The sequence below is a fragment of the Artemia franciscana genome, chromosome 2 (assembly GCF_032884065.1).
Source record: "Artemia franciscana chromosome 2, ASM3288406v1, whole genome shotgun sequence".
Lineage (NCBI taxonomy): Eukaryota > Metazoa > Arthropoda > Branchiopoda > Anostraca > Artemiidae > Artemia > Artemia franciscana.
Window position 1 is genome coordinate 7,981,453 of NC_088864.1, and position 17,461 is coordinate 7,998,913.

The 17,461-nt window shown below is 33.3% G+C and overlaps 1 protein-coding gene across 2 annotated transcripts in view; it reads right to left on the reverse strand.

Moving 5' to 3' along the window:
• Positions 1–17,461, reverse strand: part of LOC136037006 (ribosomal protein S6 kinase 2 beta-like) — an 884,370-nt gene that overhangs the window by 312,717 nt on the left and 554,192 nt on the right. The window lies entirely within an intron of this gene.

Below are 17,461 nucleotides of genomic sequence, written 5' to 3' on the forward strand. Positions count from 1 at the left end.
TATCCCCTGTTTCCCCCGGTGTCCCCGTTGTAGTTGTGTCCCTGTGTCCCGGTCGTCATTTATATTCCCTGTGTCCCGGTCCCGGTCATCATTTGTATCCCGGTGTCCCGGTCTGTATATACATTCGTTTTTTAGTTTTGTTTTTCTCCTTTATTTTTTTCCTTTTTTTTTCTTTTTTAGCTTATTTAGATTTTTAGATTTTTTAGTTTTTTTATTAGTTTTTAGTTTTTATTTCTTTTTAGTTTTTTTGTCCCGGTCGTCATTTATATCCCCCTGTTTCCCCCGGTGTCCCCGTTGTAGTTGTGTCCCTGTGTCCCGGTCGTTATTTATATTCCCTGTGTCCCGGTCGTCATTTGTATCCCGGTGTACCGGTCTGTATATACATTCGTTTTTTAGTTTTGTTTTTCTCCTTTATTTTTTTCCTTTTTTTTTCTTTTTTAGTTATTTAGATTTTTAGATTTTTTAGTTTTTTTATTAGTTTTTAGTTTTTTTTTCTTTTTAGTTTTTTTGTAGTTTTTACCTTCTTTTTAGTTTTGTTAATTTTTTTTTTTACTTGTGTCCTGGTCGTCATTTATACTCCCTGTGTCCCGGTGCTTTGTTGATTGCTAATCGAACATTCCTTTTGTCCTGGTCGCTTTCTCTTGAGTGTCGTCATTTATTTTTTTCTTTTTTAGTTCTTTTAGTTTTTACCTTTTTTAGTTTTTTTTAGTTTTTAGTTTTTTTAGTTTTTACCTTTTTTTAGTTTTTTTAGTTTTTTAGCTTTTTTATTTTTTTTATTAGTTTTTAGTTTTTTGTAGTTTTTGCCTTTTTTTTTAGTTTTTGTCCTGGTCGCTTTCCTCTTTGAGTGTCGTCATTTATTAGTTTTTTCCTTTTTTTTTTTAGTTTTTTATTGGTTTTTACCTTTATTTTAGCTTATTTTTCAGTTTTTTCCTTTTTTTTAGTTTTTTTTTATTTTTATTTTTTTTAGTTTTTTACCTTTTTTTAGTTTTTTTAGTTTTTTTAGTTTTTTAGCTTTTTTACTTTTTTTATTAGTTTTTAGTTTTTTTTTGTAGTTTTTGCCTTTTTTAGTTTTTTCAGTTTTTTTTTAGTTTTTTATTGGTTTTTACCTTTATAGTTTTTTTAGTTTTTTAGTTTTTTTATTTTTTTTATTAGTTTTTTAGTTTTTTTTTGTAGTTTTTGCCTTTTTTTAGTTTTTTCAGTTTTGACGTCACCTAATCCAGTTTTTTCAGGTGACGTCACCTGACACATCCATCCACACATCCATCCATCCATCCATCCACAGACAACTTATTTTATATATATAGAAGATATATATATATATGTTTTTAACTACGTAAAACTTGCGAATATACAACATTCTTTGCTGTCCCATTGTCTGTGCATATAAATAGATTGTCAGGTTTTACCGACTCTTGAACATGCAACATATAATGGTCCATGGGAAAACAATCCGTATTCAGATCTATACCTCATGATTCTAATGATTGCCCTTGAGCTTTGTTGATGGTGATTGCTAATCGACCATTCCCTGAGTCGCCATCGTCATTTATATATCCCCCTGTGCACCCCGGCGTCCCCTTTGTAGTTATGTCCCTGTGTCCCGTCGTCATTTATATTCCCTGTGTCCCGGTCGTCATTTGTGTCCCGGTGTTCCAGTCTGTGATTTCTCTTTGAGTGTCCCGGGCGTCATTTATATTCCTTGTGTCCCGGTGTCCCGGTCGTCATTTATATCCCCCTGTGCCCCCGGCGTCCCCATTGTAGTTGTGTCCCTGTGTCCCGGTCGTCATTTATATTCCCTGTGTCCCGGTCGTCATTTGTATCCCGGTGTCCCGGTCTGTATATCCATTCGTTTTTTAGTTTTGTTTTTCTCCTTTATTTTTTTCCTTTTTTCTTTTTTTTCTTTTTTAGTTTATTTAGATTTTAGATTTTTTTAGTTTTTTATTAGTTTTTAGTTTTTTTGTAGTTTTTACCATTTTTTTAGTTTTTTAGTTTTTTTTTTTACTATGTCCTGGTCGTCATTTATACTCCCTGTGTCCCGGTCGTCATTTGTGTCTCGGTGCTTTGTTGATTGCTAATTTATATTATATTTATATTTTTTATATTTATTAATATTTTTTTAGTTTTCTTTTTCTCTTATTTTTCAGTTTTTTCCTTTTTTTTTAGTTTTTTCTTTTTTAGTTTTTTGTTTTTTTTTGTTTTTTACCTTTTTTTAGTTTTTTAGTTTTTTAGTTTTTTTAGTTTTTTAGCTTTTTTAGTTTTTTATTAGTTTTTAGTTTTTTTTTAGTTTTTGCCTTTTTTTAGTTTTTTCAGTTTTTTTTAGTTTTAGTTTTTTACCTTTTTTTTAGTTTTTTTTTAGTTTTTTAGCTTTTTTATTTTTTTTTCTTTTTAGTTTTTTTTGTAGTTTTTACCTTTTTTAGTTTTTTTTCTTCTTTTGTATTAGTGTGAAATAATTCAGACGTCATATGCGGACAAACACGACGTCACTCGACAGACAGACAGACAGACATAACCCACAAACAACTTATTTTTATATATATTTATTCATATTTTTTTAGTTTTCTTTTCTCTTTTATTTTTTAGTTTTTTTCTTTTTTAGTTTTTAGTTTTTTTTAGTTTTTTTACCTTTTTAGTTTTTTTTATTAGTTTTTATTTTTTTTGTAGTTTTTGCCTTTTTTTATTTTTTTCAGTTTTTTTTTAGTTATTAGATTTTATACCTTTTTTTAGTTTTTTTTAGTTTTTTAGCTTTTTTAGTTTTTTTCTTTTTAGTTTTTTTTGTAGTTTTTACCTTTTTTAGTTTTTTTCTTCTTTTGTATTAGTGTGAAATAATTCAGACGTCATATGCGAACAAACATGACGTCACCTGATCCATCCACAGATCCACACACAGACAACTTATTTTTATATATATAGATTTTTTCTTTTTTAGTTTTTAGTTTTTTTTAGTTTTTTACCTTTTTTAGTTTTTTTATTAGTTTTTATTTTTTTTGTAGTTTTTGCCTTTTTTTATTTTTTTCAGTTTTTTTTTAGTTATTAGATTTTTACCTTTTTTTAGTTTTTTTTAGTTTTTTAGCTTTTTTAGTTTTTTTTCTTTTTAGTTTTTTTGTAGTTTTTACCTTTTTTAGTTTTTTTCTTCTTTTGTATTAGTGTGAAATAATTCAGACGTCATATGCGAACAAACATGACGTCACCTGATCCACACAGATCCACACACAGACAACTTATTTTTATAAATATATTACCACAGATTAGTATGACGTCAGTCTTGTTACAAGTATCATAGCTGTGCATCAGCCATGACGTCATTTTCACTATATATAAGAAGATTTCCAGGGGGTTTCCATTAGTTATTTACAAAGAGTGATAATATGATGATCATTAAATCTCTAGCCATCACGATTCCCTGTGCTGGAATAGCAATCACGTGGGCCATTAAAAAGTATGGAGAATCCAAAATGGATGAAAGGTTGAAGAATATTGAACCTAAATCAGCTAGTGAGGCTCAAAAAATTCCGTCATCCGTAAATGGTGAAAGTGGCAAACATAAGCTGTTCATAGATTATTCTGGAAAAATAATGACAGTTGAAGTAGAGCCCAATGCAATTATTGAAAATGTCAAGAAGGAAATACAGGTTCAGTTAGGAATACCCAAGGATGAAATGCTTCTAGTTTATAATGGCAAACAGCTTGAAATGACGACGCTATATCGGATTCTAATTGCCAAGATTTATTTTTGACAACATTAGACAGTGATCTTATTTCAGATTCTGTTCACCTGTTTAGGCATGAAACGAAAACATGGTACCAAGGTATGAACACAGCAAACTCGACTGAACCTAACTGTATCAAAACTTCACAGGGTAAAGTGTTTCTAAGAAAAGGAGACCTGATTGAGATCGAACACACGTATAGTGATCAGTGGAAATGCACGTATCAGTGGGCCGTTTACATGGGAAATAAGCAAGTGGCTTATGCCGAACCAAGAAATAATAACAAAGTAATGACTGGAAATCTTCGGGACGTTTACATGGGAAATATGCAAGTAGCTTATGCCGAAAAAAGCAACAATAAAAAAGTAAAGATTGAAAATCTTCAGAAAGTGGAGGGAAAGCATAGATGGAGGATCAATAATTCTCTTGATGAGATTTTTCCTGCCTTCATGAGGATACAATTGTTCGAAGAGCTCGGAAAGAGTTAAATAAGGAAAATCCAAAATTCATATCGCTTCTGGCTCCCGCATGGCTTAACTGGCTCACCGGATTAACTTACTCCAACAGTGAGTGTTTCTGCCACTGGGTGAGAAATGGTGCGCCTATTAGCTCTCAAGTGCTAATTTTTAAAGAAGAATTAATTAGGAGTGTCTTCAGTGTTTTGACGTTTACATGGGAATTATGGAAGCTTATACCGAAAAAAGAAACAATAAAAAAGTAATGATTGGAAGTCTTCGGGAAGTGGAGGGAAAGCATAGATGGAGGGTCAATAGTTCTCTTGATGAGATTTGTCCTGCCTTTTATGAGGATACAACTGTTCGAAGAGCTCTGGAAGAGTTATTTAAAGAAAATCCCAAATTCATATCGCTTCTGGCTCCCGCCTGGCTTAACTGGATCACCGGATTAACTTACTCCAACAGTGAGTGTTTCTGTCACTGGGTGAGAAATGGTGCGTCTATTAGCTCTCAAATGCTAATTTTAAAGAAGAATTAATTAGGAGTGTCTTCAGTATTGCAACTAACACTATCTTAAATACTATCTTTGACGTAACATGTTACTGTAAATCTAAATGTAAGCAGTGAATTCTTGTAGAAACTATTCAAATATATTTATGTTATTCTTATTGGCATTTATGTGTTTGTGGATATATTCGTAGATTTATATATATATATATAATATATATATATATATATATATATATATATATATATAATATATATATATATATATATATATATATATATATCTATATATATAAAAATAAGTTGTCTGTCTGTGGATGGATCAGGTGACGTCACCTGAAAAAACTGGATCAGGTGACGTCAAAACTGAAAAAACTAAAAAAAGGCAAAAACTACAAAAAAAACTAAAAACTAATAAAAAAAATAAAAAAGCTAAAAAACTAAAAAACTAAAAAAGGCAAAAACTACAAAAAAAACTAAAAACTAATAAAAAGCTAAAAACTAAAAAAACTAAAAAAAGGCAAAACTACAAAAAAAACTAAAAACTAATAAAAAAAATAAAAAAGCTAAAAAACTAAAAAAACTAAAAAAACTAAAAAAGGTAAAAAACTAAAAAAACTAAAAACTAAAAAAAACTAAAAAAAAGGAAAAAACTGAAAAATAAGCTAAAATAAAGGTAAAAACCAATAAAAAACTAAAAAAAAAACTGAAAAAAGTAAAAAAAGGCAAAAAACTACAAAAAAAAACTAAAAACTAATAAAAAAAGTAAAAAAGCTAAAAAACTAAAAAAACTAAAAAAACTAAAAAAAGGTAAAAAACTAAAAAAAATAAAAAATAAAACAAAAACTAAAACAAAGGAAAAAACTGAAAAATAAGCTAAAATAAAGGTAAAAACCAATAAAAAACTAAAAAGGAAAAAAGGAAAAAACTAAAAAAATTTTCATCTAAAAAACTAAAAAAAAATAAAAAAGGTAAAAACTAAAAGAACTAAAAAAGAAAAAAAATAAATGACGAAACTCAAAGAGAAAGCGACCAGGACAAAGGAATGTTCGATTAGCAATCAACAAAGCACCGGGACACAGGGAGTATAAATGACGACCAGGACATAAGTAAAAAAAAAAAACTATCTATATATATAAAATAAGTTGTCTGTGGATCTGTGGATCGTGGATCAGTGACGTCACCTGAAAAAACTGGATCAGGTGACGTCAAAACTGAAAAAAACTAAAAAAAGGCAAAAACTACAAAAAAAACTAAAAACTAATAAAAAAAATAAAAAAGCTAAAAAACTAAAAAAACTAAAAATAAAAAACGAATGTATATACAGACCGGTACACCGGGATACAAATGACGACCGGGACACAGGGAATATAAATGACGACCGGGACACAGGGACACAACTACAACGGGGACACCGGGGGAAACAGGGGGATATAAATGACGACCGGACAAAAAACTAAAAGAAAAAAAAACTAAAAACTAATAAAAAAACTAAAAAATCTAAAATCTAAATAAGCTAAAAAAGAAAAAAAAAGGAAAAAAATAAAGGAGAAAAACAAACTAAAAAACGAATGTATATACAGACCGGGACACCGGGATACAAATGACGACCGGGACACAGGGAATATAAATGACGACCGGGACACAGGGACACAACTACAACGGGGACACCGGGGGAAACAGGGGGATGTAAATGACGACCGGGACACCGGAACAGGGAATGGTCGATTAGCAATCACCATCAACAAAGCTCAAGGGCAATCATTAGAATCATGAGGTATAGATCTGAATACAGATTGTTTTCCCATGGACCATTATATGTTGCATGTTCAAGAGTCGGTAAACCTGACAATCTATTTATATGCAAAGACAATGGGACAGCAAAGAATGTTGTATATTCGCAAGTTTTACGTAGTTAAAACCATATATATATATATATATATATATATATATATATATATATATATATATATATATATATATATATATATATATATATATATATATATATATATATATATATATATATATATATATATATATATATATATATATATATATATATATATATATATATATAGATATATATATATATATATATATAATATATATATATATATATATAATATTATATATATATATATATATATATATATATATATATATATATATATATATATATATATTCACAGGTGGGACATAGGGACACAACTACAATGGCGCGTAACTATTATGGCGCGTAACGACTTACGCGCGCGGGGGGGGCTTGGGGGGGGCGCGAAGCGCCCCCACCAACTAGGTGTTGGGGTGGCGCGAAGCGCCACCCCAACAGCTAGTATATATATATATATATATATATATATATATTATATATATATATATATATATATATACATAGTCAATATGCAAGTCAATATGTCAATATACAAGTCGTTTGGTAGGTTGAGATTCGTTATTGAGATATGCTATTAGGTTGCTATTAGGCTATGAGATTGGCTATTAGACTATTGCAATTTGCTATATAGGTTGAAATTGAGATTTGCTATCCTCAAACAGAGAATCATAAGTGTAATATACATTCAATTACAATTTGATCCCCCCAGATTAAATTTTTTTACCACTCCTAACTTTGAGAACAGCTTAGAAAACGTGTTTTTGTAATTATATCACAAGTACGGAATATTAGATGTGACCTTAAGATGTGACTGTAGTGACAAAATGTTTGATTATGAGCTGGAACAAAAGTCTTTCTAGGAACGTATTGCTATGTCCATTCTGGGAATGCTGTAAATTCACTGTCAAGAAAGTTCAATAGTAGACATGGTTGCTAGGGAGTAGATACTATTCCTTGAGTAAAATATTGTCATATCGTTAAAATGAGCAAATGGTTTGTTGTAACAAACTCGAATTAAGAATCGACTCGCCTCAGTAGTAACCGAAACTCTAAAAAAACGAATTATGGTATCAGTAGATCCATCAAAAAATCAGTTTCTTATGATGATTCCATATACATGAGATTCATAAAGTTTTGTGTTACCAATCAAAAACTACGAGTCTGAGAAAATGTGCCTGCTTTTTGAAAAAGGATGGAAATGCCCCTTTAAAAGGAAACCACACTATCAGATTCAGCTCCCATCTGCAAAAATGTGGAATTCTACATTTTTTGGGAAAAGAAAGATCATGGATGCATGTCTAATTGGTTTTTCTCCAGGGAATGATCGTCTCAAAATAGTGATTCTAGAAGATCGGGAGAGGGTGAATTTTAAAAAAATTCAAAGTTTTAGTGCTCTTTTTAAGTGACTCAACAGATTGGAGGGTAACTAGCCCCCTTTCCACGCCCCCTTCTTCCTCAAAACTGTCTGATCACAATTTTGAGATAGCTGTTGGGTCTAACATAGTTGAAACATCCCAAAACTATGTCTTTAGGGGTAGAGTGGCCCCCACAGCCCATGGGGAGAGCCCTTTAAGCTATGAAATTTGTCCATTGCTTACATATAATATATGCTGCTGGGAAGTATACTGACATTTTTTCGGGGGAGGGCAATTTTTGCGTGGCGCAGGTTTTTAACAAGGAAAATTTCCTGCAGGACGGGAGAATTTTCTGGGAGTGAACATTCCAGGGGAAATCTTAAATTGGGGGATCTGACAGAATTCCTACACGAATTTCTTTTTATTTGTCCTACTATCTCTTTTTCAACTCAATTTGTTATGTGGAGAAGTACCGGGGGAATTATCTTTAGGCTATATTCAGCGTTTTGGACTTTCAGAGAAAGATTTCCATGGAAGGAGAATCTCCAAAATGATTGGAAAATGATTAGAAATTAATGTCTTTTTCAAATGAAAGTATGTTCCTCAGGCTGAATCGTCAGCTGATTATGGCGTTCTGGGTTTTGATTATACTGTCAGTAAGCTTTTACGGATTAGTTTCTCCTGGGACCACTAGAAAAAATGAAACATACGAAGAAGGAGGCAGCATCTTTCTCGATACTATGTTCCAAGATCTAGTAATCTGACGACGACTCCATTAATTCTTTTAAATATTAATATACAGAAGCTTGAAATCCTGACATCATCTCAAAAAGTTCGTGGTAACGAACTGTAAGTAAGGAGGGCCCCAGCTCAAAAGTAACCGAATCACTAAAAAAAATTTGATAAAATAGATACATCAAAAGAATTGGATTTTATGCTGATGTTGAATATATAAGTTTCATCAAGTTTAATCTTGCCCATCAGAAGTTACGCGCCCCAGAAAATTTGCCTTATTTTCAACAAAGGGGAAAACATCCCCTAATAGTCATAGGATCTTAATGAAAATCACACCATGAAGTTAAGTGTATCTGAGAACCCATCTGTAGAGGTTTCAAGCTCCTATCTGAAAAAATGTGCAATTTGTATTTTTTGCCAGAAGAAAGATCACGAATGTGAGTTTAGGCAGTTTTTTTTCCCCAGGGATGATCGTATCGACGCCTCTGGTCCCAGAATGTTGCTGGAGGGCTCATTCAATTGGAAATTAAAAATTCTAGTGCCCTTTTAAAGTGACCAGAAAATTGGAGGGCACCTACGCCTCCTCCCACGCTCATGTTTTCCCAAAGTCCCCGGATCAAAATTTTGAGATAGCCATTTCTTCAATATAGTCAAAAATCTAATAACTTTGTCTTTGAGAACCTAGAGTCCCGGGAGGAGGGCTGTAAGTTATGAACTTTGCCAATTGTCAAATATAGTGTTGGTTATTGGGAAGTATACAGACGTTTTCAGGAGGACTTGTTCTGGTGGGGGAGGTGGGTCGGGGAAAGACAGTTACATGTTAGAATCTTTCCATGGAGGAATTTTTCATGGGGAGAGAATTTCTATGATGGGGGTGCTGGATTTTCCAGCATTATTTAAAAAAACAATTAGAAATTAAATTCAAAAAAGCAAATGTTTTCAACTGAAAGTAAGAAGCAATATTAAAACTCAAACGAACCAAAATTATTAGGTATAGGGGGGAGGGGGTTTCCCCTCTTCAATACCTCCCTCTTTACGCTAAAGTATTTTTAATTATTTTATTTTTAGTAAAGAGCTATTTATTCTAATTAAACGGTTTTTTTGGATTCAGGGGGCATTCTTAAAGAATTTTAACAAACTTTGAACTATCGTAAATACTGAGGTGTTGACGAGAATGCGAACCCCCTCATATTACGTATATGGAGTTGTTTCTCCCTTCGTCAGTATTTCGCTCTTTATGCTGAAGTTAGAATTTTGTTAAATAATGGCCAATATAAATAAAAAAAAAACTATTTTAATTTTCGGCCTATTTTAGTATTTAATGTTATCTTAACAGCTTCATAACTATGATTCTTATGTGATAATAAACCCACGATTTTGTAAATCTTCGGCTGTTATTAAATAAAAAAAAAACAAGTGTTTTCCAACTGAAAGTAAGAGCAACATTAAAACTTAAAACGAAAAGAAATTATTGCGTATATGAGGGGGTCAGCCCCTTCTCACCACCTCAATCTTTACTCTATTGTTTGATTTTTTTTTCCAATTATTTAAGAATGACTCCTGACACACAAGTACCGTTTAATTAGAATAGTAAGCTTTTACAAATTTATAAGCACTTTAGCGTAAAGAGCGAGGTACTGAGGAGGAGGCAACTCCTTTATATACGTTATAACAACCAAACGAAATATATGAAAAAAATACGGTTCAAACAGTTCGTGCTAACGAACTGTAAGGAGTGACCCGGCTCAATAGTAACCGAAACTCTTAAAAAACGGAATTTTCATACCAATAGATACAGTAAAATAAAAGGCTTTTCATGTTGATTTCAAATATGTAAATCTCATTAAGTTTAATCCTACCTATCAAAAGTTACGAGCCTGAGAAAACTTTACACATTTTCGAGGGGGAAACACCTCCTAAAAGTCAAGTGATCTTAAGGAAAAGCACACCAACAGATTCAGCGTATCAGAAAATTCTACTGTATATCTTTCAAGCTGTGGAATTTTGAAAAAAAAAAATTATTAAAAACCATCAGAAATTAAATAAAAACAAGTTTTTTTTCAAGTGAAAGTCAGAAACAACATTAAAACTTAAAACGAAAAAAAATTACTACGTATATGAAGGGGGCTGTCCCCTCCTCAACACCTTGGTCTTTGAGCTAAAGTTTGAATTTTGTCCCAATTCTTTGAGAATGACTCCTGAAACACAAGAACCGTTTAATAAAACAGTTCGTTGTAATGAACAGTAAGTAAGGTGTATAGCAAGTCACAATATCATATGAGTTACCAGTGTACAGCTGCAGGGCTCTTAGCTTCGTTCAAGCAAGACCATCAAGATATCCGGAATGCCTTGGACTCTGAAAAAATGAAACAAATATACCAGAACCATGAACTATCTACAAGCATTGTGGAAACTGGGATAAGTTCTGTGTAACAAACCGGAGTACCGAATCTGGATCCAGAAGGCTACTACAGAATGGTGGCATTCATCCCAGCCATGGATATGATTCTCCTTGATTTTTCGGGAAGATAAAAGATATAGCTCCCATTTTGCTAATGCGGTTAAACTTTCATTACTAATTCAACAACTGTTCATAGCAAGAATTAGGACGATCTGAAGGAAAGGTACAAGGAGTAGAAGGACCTTCTAAGTAGCATATATACTGATTTGAAAATGGACATTCCAAATCTGGAAGATCCACTGGTCGAACATAACAACGGAGAAGCTGAAGACGGCTATTTCGGCTCTCAACAGCTGTCACGAGCAGATTTTCCCAAACATCTTTGCATTGCTCGCAATCCTTGCGACGCTTCCAGTTTCAACATCCGAAGCAGAAAGTATTTTCTCTAAGCCGACATAACGTGTTCTGCACTTTGAAGCACAACGTCAGAGGAGAAGTTAGAGGCGCTGTTGTTTATGCACGTATAGAGGAACGAACTGCCAAACAGAAGATGTAATAAATTGTAATGCCTCGCTCTTTACGCTAAAGCTTTTAATTGTTTTAAAAAGTAGAATTGTGGCAAAGAGTCAAACTTTAGCGTAAAGAGCAAGAGATTGCAGAGGGGACAACCCATTTCACATACGGAGTAATTTCTGTTCGTTTTAAGTTCTAATGTCGCTCTTTACTTTCAGTTAAAAAAAAACTAGTTTTTTTTTATTTAATTTCTGAACATTTTGAATTAATGCAAGTTTGATTTTGGCTCTCCGCACATAAATTATTAAATAAAATTTACATATTAATTCTTTTTTTGGCTAAATGGCTTTCTCTTAGTTTTGATCAGACAATTTTGAGAAATAAGGGGTGGGGAAGGAAGCCTAGTTGCCCTCCAATTTTTGGTTACTTAAAAAGGCAACAAGAACTTTTAATTTTTAACGAGCGTTTTTATTAGTAAAAAATATACATAACTTAAGAATTAACTTACGTAACAAACTTTTATATTCTTATATTGTTATTATGTATATGAGGGGGTTTGTACCCTCGTTAATATCTCGCTCTTTATACTAAATCGTAAGTTTGTCCCAATTCTTTAACCCTTTCAGTCACGAATTATTTTCCTTCGATGGAAAATTCTAAAAACCAGACTGCGTGACACCTTGGGGTACCTAATCATCGTCAATTTTTTTTAGATTTTTTGGAGGAACCTTTCTATGTTTTCTAGCGTGTACTCAGTTGAGGACAGTGTGATCAACTTTGTAGTTTTTCATCAGATATAGTGAGTTTATTGAGAAGTTATAAAAAAATACTAAGCACAGACAAATTTCACTTTTTAATGTGGAACTCTTTGAAGCAGTTCCTGTCCTCTTCTAGACACAATGGAACATTGTATTTCAAACACATAGTGCGAGTTTTCAACACGCATGGCAAGTTTTTACACCTACTCTGGCCCTTTACTTTTTGAGGCCAATGAGAGAATGCATCATTTTTCACTGCTGAGCACGGACGCTGCAACTTCATCTTTCTTTTGCGAGATACTGATTCGTCTACATTTTCATGTTCGTCCTCCTCACTAGAGGTGAGAGACCTTGGGCGACCCCTTCTTCTGGGGGTCATGCCTTCAGCAGACGTAAGCGCCTCTGCTATTTCCATGCGGAAGGAGAGCAAGTCCATCGAGCGTTCTGCTTTGGCCTTCCGATCAGCTACATATTCTAGCCATGAATTGCAGATGGATAGGTCGACCATGTGGAAGATCAGTCTCATGGTCCATTTCTTAGATCTAATGAATGTTCGGTAATATGATAGCATTTGATCCATCTTGTCCACTCCACCCATATACTGGTTATACAGGGATACAACTTGGGGCTGGTCAACCTGCAAGTAGGCTTTTGTTTGGTTTACACCATCTGCGTACCTTGTTCACTGCTCCACTTTCAATCATATTCGATGCAAGGATAACTGATCTGTTGTCCATCCATTTCACCAAGCAAGTATCTCCACTACTAGCCACTACTTCACAGAATGATCCCCTTCCTCTCTTTTTCATGTCAGAATCAGTTTCCAGCCTAGCTCCCTGAAGCCTGTTGCTTCGTATAGTGCCTGTTCTGTAGAGGCCCATCTCACTTAGTCTTTCCAGCAAAGCCAAAGATGTAAAGAAATTGTCGAAATAAAGTTTAGTAAATTCCACAAGCTGAAGTCGTCCAGCAAGATTCAAAACCATACCTGCTCCGAGGCCAAAGCTTTTGTACTCTTCAGCCATGTTCGTCTTTTTGCTCTGATAAATTTCAAAAGAGAGTACTCTTCCATCCGCATTACACAGCACGAAGATTTTGATGCCCCATGGGCAAGGTTTTCCCCGAATATACTGTTTGATATCAAGGTTTCCAGTAAAAGGGACCATCTGCTCGTCACAGGAGAGGTGCTCAGACAGAGAAATAGTCTGCGTTTTCTTCTGCACAATATCAATAATAGGTCGCACTTTCCAAAGACGATCCAAGTTATCAGGGTCTTTGGAAGTATTATCAACCAAGTGAACGAAGGACCGAAGGCGGGGAAATTTCGTTATTTGAAAGAAACAACGAAAAAAGCAATGTAAAAATTACACGCCGCTTGCTCAGTTTGCTATGCGTTGATCACACTGTACTCGGTTTGAGGACATGTAGTTTGAGAAAAATCGCCTGCCCTCCAGTGTTCACGCAGTTAGTCTATTTTTGGCCACTAGATGTCTTTATTTATCTTGTCTAAGTATTAGTTGTTAGATATGGCCTTAGATTCATCCATATTCTTACACATAGACTGGAGTCTTACCTGGTTCTGCACTATTTTGAGATCCATCCATTCCTCAACTTCAAACCTTTGTATAAAATGGTGTTTTGAAGTTAGAACTTTCAAACTTTTTTCAGATTATTTCTTGATGAATGAAGCTTATGGCGCGCTAATTTGAATGCATATTTACCTGTAACATAAGACACTAGGTGGCAGATAATGGTATGTTCTCAACTGAGAACAAAATGACTGAAAGGGTTAAGAATGACCCCTGAATCAGAAAGGCCGTAGAATAAATAGTTGAAATTACTAAAAATACTTTAGCATAAAGAGCGAAGTATTTATCTCCTCCTAAAATACCTCACTCTTCATGCTAAAGTATTTTTAGGACCTCTCATATGCGTAGTAATCTCTGTTCGTTTTAAGTTTCAATGCTACTCCTTACTTTCAATTGAAAAAACGTTTTCATGTTTATTTTTTCATTGTTTTTTTTTATAGTAATGCAAGAAAATCCTGCACCCTTTTCATTGAATTTTTCTTCCCCTCTGACATATTCCTCAAAGACAAGATCCTCCCACATAGCCCCTCCCCTCAACCCCACCCCCCAAACCAAAAAAATCCCCTGAAAACGTCTGTACACTTCCCAATAACCATTACTGTATGTAAACACTGGTCAAAGTTTGTAACTTGTGGCCCCTCCCACGGGGACTGCGGGAGAGTAAGTCATTATTATGGTTTTTGACTATGCGGAACAAAACGATCTATCTCAAAATTTGGTTGACTTTGATTCAAAATCTGTTGACTTTGGGATAAAAATGAGAGTGGGAGGGGGCCTAGGTGCCCTCCAATTTTTTTGGTCACTTAAAAAGGGACTAGAACTTTTCATTTCCGTTAGAATGAGCCCTCTTGCGACATTCTAGGACCACTTGGTCGATACGATGACCCCTGGGGAAAAGAAAAAAAAACAAATAAACACGCACCCGTGATTTGTCTTCTTGCAAAAAATACGAAATTCCACATTTTTGTGGATAAGAGCTTGAAAATTTTGCTATAGGGTTCTCTGATACGCTGAATGCAATGGTGCGATAGTGTGATTAAGATTCCATGACTTCTAGGGGGTGTTTCCCCCTATTTTCCAAAATAAGGCAAATTTTCTCAGGCTCGTAACTTTTGATGACAAAGACTAAATTTGACGAAACTTATATATTTAAAATCAGCATGAAAATCCAATTCTTCTGATGTATCTTTTAGCATCAAAATTCCGTTTTTTAAAGTTTCGTTTACTATTGAGCCGGGTCGCTCCTTACTACAGTTCGTTACCACGAACTGTTTGATATACCCAAATACAACATCACAGTTAGATCTATTGTAAGCCTAATTATTTTATCAAGATAAGCAGAAAGATAATGCTTTATTTTAAACGTATTGCCTGTAGCTCTACATTTCTATTTTTTCCTTAAACCTAATTTATGTATTATTTTAGTGTACAGCTCTGTGACTGCTCACCTTTCTTCATACTTTAAAGCAAAATTGGGGTCCATACACTCAATCTTACTCTTGAGTCTTGTGTTTGAAAAGCTTTCACCATTTTCTGACACGTTGCAAAATTTGACTGACAATCACAAAACCGTCTCATTTGTGACGCCAGCATAAAATATCTCATTGACTTTGTATTGAAGAAATAAATTTTTGCTGCTTTCTGTGCGTTATTTGTTCCTAGTTTCAAAAATGAAATCAACACCTTTTAATTGTTTCTTTATATAGCTTACCCATTTTTATTGGAATTTAATAGGCTCTGCAGCTTATTGAATCATTTCAAGTGACAATGCAGCCCACTAGAATAAAAAATTTGACCTCTCTGCTTTTCACCAAAAGGTCCTATAAAAAAAACTTACAAAAAAAAGAACTGAATTGACATATTCCCTTGCTTCTTAATTCATAAAAACAACACAAAACAAGTTTCAGCAATATATTTATTATCTAGTAATAGGCCTACAAAATGAGAGTCATCACAAGATGCAATTGACTTATCCACATGATGGTTATGCAAAAATATTGGTGAAATTTAAGTTGATAAATGTCAAAAATAAACTTTTGGTTTATTTACTTTCTTTACAACTTTGTTAAACAATGTGGTTCTACGGTCCTAATCATAACAAAAATTTGATTGGAATGGAAATTCAAAAATAAAACCTTTACATGCACACAAAGATTTACTACATCATTTTGAGCTTCGGAGCAAGTACAAAAATAAAACACAAAGATTGTCCACAATTCCTTGAACATTTGGAATTTCACCATAGAATTCACTAATAATTTTCCCAAGTGTTCTGAATTATAAAGAGAATTTTAATAACAAACATAAGCAAAAGCCTGCAGAAAAAAAAACTATTAGTAAAAATATTACTAACAATATTCTTTATCAAACAGTTCATTGTATTGAACTCTAAGCAAGGAGTGACCAGGTTCACTAACAACCACAACTCTAAAAAACAGAATTTTGACACAAATATATTATATATATATATATATATATTATATATATATATATATATATACTATCATATATATATATATATATATACTATATATATATATATATATATATATATATATATATATATATATATATATACTATATATATATATATATATATATATATCTCTCAAAAGAATTAGATTTTATGCTGGTTTTCATATATATGTTTTGTTATGTTTAGTTATACCAATCAAAGGTTACAAGCCTGAGAAATTTGCCTGATTTTCAAAAAAGGAGGAAAGACCCCCTAAAGTTTATATATCTTAATGGAAGTTACACCATCAGATTCAGCATATCAGAGAACCATAATGTAAAGGTTTCAAGCTCCTATCTGCAAAAATGTGGAATTGTCTACTTTTTGCCAGAAGAAAAATCAAAGATGCATGTTTATTTGTCTTTTTTTCGCAGGGATGATTGTATTGGCCCAGTGTGCCTAGAACATTGGAAGAGGGCTCATTCTAACAGAAATTAAAAGTTCTAGTGCCCTTTTTGCATGGCCAAAAAAATCGGAGGGCAACTAGGTCCCCTCTCATGCCACCTTTTTCCCAAAATTCTAAGCCATTTTGTTTGGCATAGCTGAAAGGATTAATAATTATGTTTTTGAAGATTACATAGCCCTTCATAGCATCAGGGGAAGGTTGTTTAAGTTATAAAACTTGCCCATTGTCTATGTATAGTATTTGTATAGCATTAGTATTTTGGAAAGTGTGTATACATTTTTGGGCAAGGAAGGAAGGACACATTTTTGGCCAGGGAAACTTTGCATGGGGAGAATTTTACATGGAGAGAGAAATATCTGGGGGGGGGGGTGAACTTTTCACGGGAAATTGTATACTATGGGAATTTGCCAGAATTCCTATACAAAATTTCTTTATATGTCTTGCTTTCTCTTTACTGAATCAATTTTATGCATGGAGCTGTTCAGCATAATTGTCCAGGGTAAATTTTCACCAGGATTGAGTTGTGCAGAGGATATTTCCATGGGGGGAAGTGTTTTTTCTGTGGAGGTAGAGTCGGATTTCCGGGCGTTATTTGAAAGCAATCAGAAATTAAATAAAGAAAGCAGGTT